Raw genomic sequence first — 7750 nt, 5'->3', positions numbered from 1 at the left:
AAACACTTTTCAACAGAATGTTCATGTGTTTGGAAAGGGTGGAGAGTGGTAAGGTACTGTTTTGGATCAGTGTGCAAGCTGTGCACACAATCCCACTGTTGTGCATCTTCATTCTTCAGCTTTCAGAGGTAGCCGCTCTCTCCGGCTTCCAGAGGCGAAGAAGCGGCTTCTTCGCGCAAAGGCGATTGTGCTGGTCACAGTGCACTGCAGACGGCGGCTTCTACCGAAATGTGCCCCGTATCTGCTCATAGCTCCGGGCGTCTCTGTACCTTCCAATTCCGTTTTTGGTCTTGGCAATGCACATGGTTTACTTGCAGCAGTAGGATGGGACAATGAACTGGACTTTTTGCTTTTAGAGAGAAGCTAATGAAAAAGTTTCACCAGGATCAGAGCAGGTTGTAAAACAGAAAAATTGTCATGAAAAGAAGCCAGCCTTGTGCCCTTAGATTTGCTAGCTGTGTTTGAACAAAATGAAATGTGTCAACTCGGTGTTCCTGGGTATCACATCAGTAACAGGTACTTCAGTTGCTGAATTTCTCTCGTCAAGTTAAGAAGAGAATCCAAGGAATTGTGATTTCATGCTCACAATTCACCCTATGGTGCCGAAAGGTGAAAAAGGGGTGGAAGGTGCACGGGTCAACTAACTTGAATGGCCTATGTAAATCAGCGGCCACTGATTTCCTGAAGGCTTCAACAGGTCAGTTGCCTATGTTTTTCTTGGAATTGTTTTAACCTTCGGTCATGTTTTTCTTGGGATTCTTTTACCCTTTCCCTATTAGTTCAGCCTTTGGTCTCCAGCCTTTGCTGACATTTCAAGTATCTCGGTAGCCTGGAAATGTGTTGTCTTAATTGCTGACATCATTATTCCCTTCAAAGGGTTGTTTGCCTCAAGTCTCAGTTTTGCTGGTTCTCTGCTAGTTGATTGTCAGAGGGCAGCAGGTGTTGTGTAGGAGCAAGTACACAAACCCATAGCTGGCTTTTCTTTTGATTTGGCCTGTGTAGCTAATGGAATGACTGAACACCAGTGAGAGGCTTTTCTCTCCCCGTTAGGTTTCACTGGAAGGGCAGATGCAAATCGTCTACCTGAAGTCTTGGCACAGAAGAAAGTAGTGGTTTGCTGCTGCATCTAGCTAGAAGCTTACAAAAGGAAGGCCTTGGGCTGAGGCCCATTCCATTGGCTAAGTAGAAAAGGACTGTGGGAAGGTGAGGCAGCTGAATTAGAGGTAGATCAACAAGTTCTAGAACGGTCGTGTGTTCAAAGCCTGGTGTATGGTGGTTGGTTGAATGGTGTTTGTTATGGCTTAAAGCTATGGAACTGATAAAGGCAAAGTTGCAAGAAAGCAGCTCTCCTTTGCATCTTGCTGGGGACTCTGCTTCACCACGGACCCTCAACTCCAAGTTCGCCAAGGAGATGATCAGTAGGACTGTTGCAGAGCTGCTGTGTGCATCTGAATGGAACGGCAGAGAGTGAAGCGCTGGACATTTCTGGCTTTAGTCCAATGCTGCTGCATTGGTGCCAGTTTAGTTGGTTTTCCATCAGTGGCCTTTCTGTCTAGAAGTACACTGCCCAGTGTACTTCTTTCCTAGTCTTTCTAGCATGTGATGCCGTTTCCTTCCTGTTGTTTTCATACCTTCCTTCAGTTGAAAGGATGATACAATCTTTCCATTTTGAAGATCCCTGTTAGGAAACACTATGCAAGAGGAGTCATGGCTCCCTTTTCTTCTGCCTCCTTTGTCATTTTCAGAGACTCATTTCAAATTTCTGCTAATGTCAAGACCAATACTGAGATTACCTAGCAGGGTTGGCACTCTCAGCTCCTTTCTTCTTTCTTGCTGCTTCATACTGGATGTGACTTAAAAGGCCTCGTTTTGTCATCTGCATTCTGCTGTGATCCAAAGCTAAATATTCCAGGCGTGTGAACACAAAAAGAACTCCTAGGCTTTTGCAAGAACTAGCCCAGGAGGATTTGTGTTCAATTTGATCTCTACAGTGTTTCAGAAAAAAGGAGATTGTACTGTCTTCTTGTGTACTCTCTTCTTGTGCTCTCATGCCTTGCATGTCCTAGTTAATCTACCGGCGTGACTCATTTGGCATCATCTCATGGTACAAATTCTGCATAGTTTCGTTGTCCTTACAAATGCCAGTTGCCAAGGAGCCTATCTGACCATTCAAGGGGCAAAGATTGTAAGGCTGGCAAGTTCAGTTGCTGAAACTGTAAGTCATGCCATATCAAAGTGACAGAGGGAAATCATTGATCTAGGACTTTCAGCTGGACACCTCTGAGAATAGCAGCTTGTCAGCAATGACACAGCCATCTTCCTAGCTGTATTCCAGAAAGAGGAAAGGGACACCTTCAATGATTAATATGTTTGGCATGAGAAAAACGCAAGAAATGCACCGGAAATTACTTTAGTCAGATAAAGTGCGTTTCTCTAGTGAGAATTTTGCACTTGCTCTTTCTTGTCTGCGCCTCTACTTTTCACAGAAGACAGGGGAGCATTTCATTATTATTGTTCTTTTGTTTTCTTTCGTTGGCCTCCCTCTTTCCACCTGCAATTAACAAATTTGCCTTTCTTTACTGCCTTCTCTTACTTTACTACCAGAATTTTACATTAGGTCAACTTACATAATGGTCAAAGTTCTCAGACAGTGGAGAGAAGTAGAAGGTAGAGAAAAAAGAACAAAACAAATCCAGAAAAATAGACAAATTTTAACAGTCTTCTGTGAGAACATTAGGACACAAGATTTCTTTGAACTGAGCAACGCAGGGGATATTTGACGCAGTCAAATCAGGCCGACATTGCACTGGAGCCAGCACGGGTCTGGAAACCATCCTGCGTCGCGTGGATTTTCAGGACCCAGCTGCCCCTACCAGCTACAGGACCCCAAACACAAACGATGGCCCTTTTCCCTGAAAAAAAACTCAGCTGCCCCGCTTCTGGATGGCAGATTGCAGGAGTCACATGGTAATACACGACTTGGAATTGGTGCCACCATTCATCTGGAAACCATTCTGCACGGCGTGGATTTTCAGGAGCCAGCCGGCCACTCCCAGCCACAGTCCCCCGAAAAAAACCACGGCCCTTTTCCCTGGCAAACAAAACTCAGCTCCCTGGCTTCTGAGTGGTAGATTGCAGAAGCCACTTTGTACTATCATACCAGTCCGACTTGGCAGTGGTGCCACCTTAGGTCTGGGAATCATCCTGCGTATCGTGGATTTTCAGGAGCCAGCAGGCCACTCCCAGCCACAGGCCCCCAACACATACCACGGCCCTTTTCCCTGGCAAACAAAACTCAGCCGCCCCGTTTCTGGCTGGCAGATTGCAGGAGCCACTTGGCTCTATTAAACCAGCGCGACTCGGCACTGGTGCCTCCTTGGGTCTGGGAACCATCCTGCGCTGCGTGGATTTTAAGGAGCCAGACAGCCATTCCCAGCCACCGGCCCCCGAAAACAAACCACGGCCCTTTTCCCTGGCAAACAAAACTCATCTGCCTGGCTTCTGAATGGTAGATTGCAGAAGCCACTTTGTACTATCATACCAGTCCGACTTGGCAGTGGTGCCACCTTAGGTCTGGGAATCATCCTGCGTGATGTGGATTTTCAGGAGCCAGCCAGCCACTCTCATCGACAGGCCCCCAAACATATACGAGGGCCCTTTTCTCAGGCAAAAAAAAAATCACCCGCCCCGCTTCTGGCTAGCAGATTGCAGGAGACACTTGGCTCTATCAAACCAGCCCGACCTGGCACTGGTGCCACCTTTCATCTGGGAACCATTCTGCGTATCGTGGATTTTCAGGAGCCAGCAGGCCATTCCAAACCACAGTCCCCCAAGCAAAAACTATGGGCCTTTTCCCTGGCAAACAAAAGTCACACACCCAGCTTCTGGCTGGCAGATTGCAGGAGTCACTTCGCTCTATCAAACCAGCCCGACTCGGCACTGGTGCCCCCTTGGGTCTGGGAACCATCCTGCGTGTCGTGGATTTTCACGAGCCAGCAGGCCACTCCCAGCCACAGGCCCACAACACACACCACGGCCCTTTACCCTGGCAAACAAAACTGGCCCGCTCCGCTTCTGGCTGGCAGATTGCAGGAGCCACTTGGCTCTATAAAACCAGCCCGACTCGGCACTGGTGCCCCTTTGGTGTGGGAATCATCATGCATATCGTGGATTTTCAGGAGCCAGCAGGCCACTCCCAGCCACAGGCCCCCAAACACAAACTGTGGGCCTTTTCCCTGGCAAACAAAACTCACACACCCCGCTTCTGGCTGGCAGATTGCAGGAGCCACTTGGCTCTATCAAATCAGCCCGACTCGGCACTGGTGCCACCTTTCATCTGGGAACCATCCTGCGTATCGTGGATTTTCAGGAGCCAGCAGGCCATACCGAGCCACAGGCTCCCGAAAACAAACCACGGCCTTATTCCCTGGCAAACAAAACCCACTCACCCCGCTCCTGGCTGGCAGATTGCAGGAGCCACTTGGCTCTATCAAACCAGCCCAACACGGCACTGGTTCCACCTTTCATCTGGGAACCATCCTGTGTATCGGGGATTTTCAGGTGCCGGCTGGCCACTCCCAGCCACAGGCCCCCGAACACAAACTACGGCCTTTTTCCCTGGAAGTAAAACTGACCTGCCCATCTTCTGGCTGGCAGATTGCAGGAGACACTTGGCCCTATCAAACCAGCCGGCTTGGCACTGGTGCCACCTTTCATCTGGGAACCATCCTGCGTATCGTGGATTTTCAGGAGCCAGCAGGCCATTCCCAGCCACTGGCCCCCGAAAACAAACCACGGCCCATTTCCCTGGCAAAAAAAACTCACCCACCCCGCTTCTGGCTGGCAGATTGCAGGAGACACTTGGCCCTATCAAACCAGCCGGCTTGGCACTGGTGCCACCTTTCATCTGGGAACCATCCTGCGTATCGTGCATTTTCAGGAGCCGGCAGGCCACTCCCAGCCACAGGCCCCAAAACACAAACTACGGCCCTTTTCCCTGGGAGTAAAACTGACCTGCCCATCTTCTGGCTGGCAGATTGCAGGAGACACTTGGCTCTATCAAACCAGTCCGACTCGGCACTGGTGCCACCTTTCATCTGGGAACCCTCCTGCGTATCGAGGATTTTCAGGAGCCAGCCGGCCATTCCCAGCCACAGGCCCCCAAACAAAAACTATGGGCCTTTTCCCTGGCAAACAAAACTCACACACCCCGCTTCTGGCTGGCAGATTGCAGGAGCCACTTGGCTCTATCAAATCAGCCCGACTCGGCACTGGTGCCACCTTTCATCTGGGAACCATCCTGCGTATCGTGGATTTTCAGGAGCCAGCAGGCCATACCGAGCCACAGGCTCCCGAAAACAAACCACGGCCCTATTCCCTGGCAAACAAAACCCACTCACCCCGCTCCTGGCTGGCAGATTGCAGGAGCCACTTGGCTCTATCAAACCAGCCCAACACGGCACTGGTTCCACCTTTCATCTGGGAACCATCCTGTGTATCGGGGATTTTCAGGTGCCGGCTGGCCACTCCCAGCCACAGGCCCCCGAACACAAACTACGGCCTTTTTCCCTGGAAGTAAAACTGACCTGCCCATCTTCTGGCTGGCAGATTGCAGGAGACACTTGGCCCTATCAAACCAGCCGGCTTGGCACTGGTGCCACCTTTCATCTGGGAACCATCCTGCGTATCGTGGATTTTCAGGAGCCAGCAGGCCATTCCCAGCCACTGGCCCCCGAAAACAAACCACGGCCCATTTCCCTGGCAAAAAAAACTCACCCACCCCGCTTCTGGCTGGCAGATTGCAGGAGACACTTGGCCCTATCAAACCAGCCGGCTTGGCACTGGTGCCACCTTTCATCTGGGAACCATCCTGCGTATCGTGCATTTTCAGGAGCCGGCAGGCCACTCCCAGCCACAGGCCCCAAAACACAAACTACGGCCCTTTTCCCTGGGAGTAAAACTGACCTGCCCATCTTCTGGCTGGCAGATTGCAGGAGACACTTGGCTCTATCAAACCAGCCCGACTTGGCACTGGTGCCACCATTCATCTGGGAACCATCCTGCGTATCGTGGATTTTCAGGAGCCAGCCGGCCACTCCCAGCCACAGGCCCCCAAACATGAACTACGGTCCTTTTCCCTGGAAGTAAAACTGACCTGCCCATCTTCTGGCTGGCAGATTGCAGGAGCCACTTGTCTCTATCAAACCAGCCCGATTTGGCACTGGTGCCCCCTTAGGTCTGGGAAGCATCCTACGTATCATGGATTTTCAGGAGCCCGCCGGCCACTCCCAGCCACAGGCCCCCAACAAAAATCACATCCATTTTCGCTGTCGAACAAAACTGACCCGCCCCGCTCCTGGCTGGCAGATTGCAGGAGCCACTTGGCTCTATCAAACCAGCCCGACTCGGCACTGGTGCCACCTTTCATCTGGGAATCATCCTGTGTATCGGGGATTTTCGGGTGCCAGCTGGCCACTCCCAGCCACAGGCCCCCGAAAAAAAACTACGGCCCTTTCCCCTGGAAGTAAATCTGACCTCCCCATCTTCTGGCTGGCAGATTGCAGGAGCCACTTGGCTCTATCAAACCAGCCCGAGTCGGCACTGGTGCCACCTTTCATCTGGGAACCATCCTATGTATCGTGGATTTTCAGGAGCCAGCCGGCCACTCCCAGCCACAGGCCCCCAAACACAAACTACGGCCCTTTTCCCTGGAAGTAAAACTGACCTGCCCATCTTCTGGCTGGCAGATTGCGGGAGACACTTGGTACTATCAAACCAGCTCGACTCAGCACTGGTGCCAGCTTTCATCTGGGAACCATCCTGCGTATCGTGGATTTTCAGGAGCCAGCCGGCCATTCCAAGCCACAGGCCCCAAAACACAAACTACGGCCCTTTTCCCTGGAAGTAAAACTGACCTGCCCATCTTCTGGCTGGCAGATTGCAGGAGCCACTTGGCTCTATCAAACCAGCCTGACTCGGCACTGGTGCCACCTTTCATCTGGGAACCACCCTGCGTATCGTGGATTTTCAGGAGCCAGCCAGCCATTCCCAGCCAAAGGCCCCCAAGCACACACCACTGCCTTTTTCCCTGGAAGTAAAACTGACCCGCCCCGCTACTGGCTGTCAGATTGCAGGAGCCACTTGGCTCTATCAAACCAGCCCAACCTGGCACTGGTGCCACCATTCATCTGGGAACCATCCTGCGTATCGTGGATTTTCAGGAGCCAGCCGGCCACTGCCAGCCACAGGCCCCCAAACACAAACTACGGTCCTTTTCCCTGGAAGTAAAACTGACCTGCCCATCTTCTGGCTGGCAGATTGCAGGAGACACTTGTCTCTATCAAACCAGCCCGACTTGGCACTCGTGCCCCCTTGGGTCTGGGAACCATCCTACGTATCGTGGATTTTCAGGAGCCAGCCGGCCACTCCCAGCCACAGGCCACCAACACAAACCACATCCCTTTTCGCTGTCAAACAAAACAGACCCGCCCCGCTACTGGCTGGCAGATTGCAGGAGACTCTTGGCTCTATCAAACCAGCCCGACTCGGCACTGGTGCCTCTTTGGTCTGGGAATCATCCTGCGTATAGTGGATTTTCAGGAGCCAGCTGGCCACTCCAAGCCACAGGCCCCCTAACACAAACTACCGGCCCTTTTCCCTGGAAGTAAAACTGGCCTGCCCATCTTCTGGCTGGCAGATTGCAGGAGCCACTTGGCTCTATCAAAACAGCCCGACTCGGCACTGGGCCACC

The sequence above is a fragment of the Zonotrichia albicollis genome, chromosome 12 (genome assembly GCF_047830755.1).
Source record: "Zonotrichia albicollis isolate bZonAlb1 chromosome 12, bZonAlb1.hap1, whole genome shotgun sequence".
Lineage (NCBI taxonomy): Eukaryota > Metazoa > Chordata > Aves > Passeriformes > Passerellidae > Zonotrichia > Zonotrichia albicollis.
The sequence above is the reverse complement of the archived record's forward strand: the minus strand, read 5'-3'. Positions refer to the sequence as shown.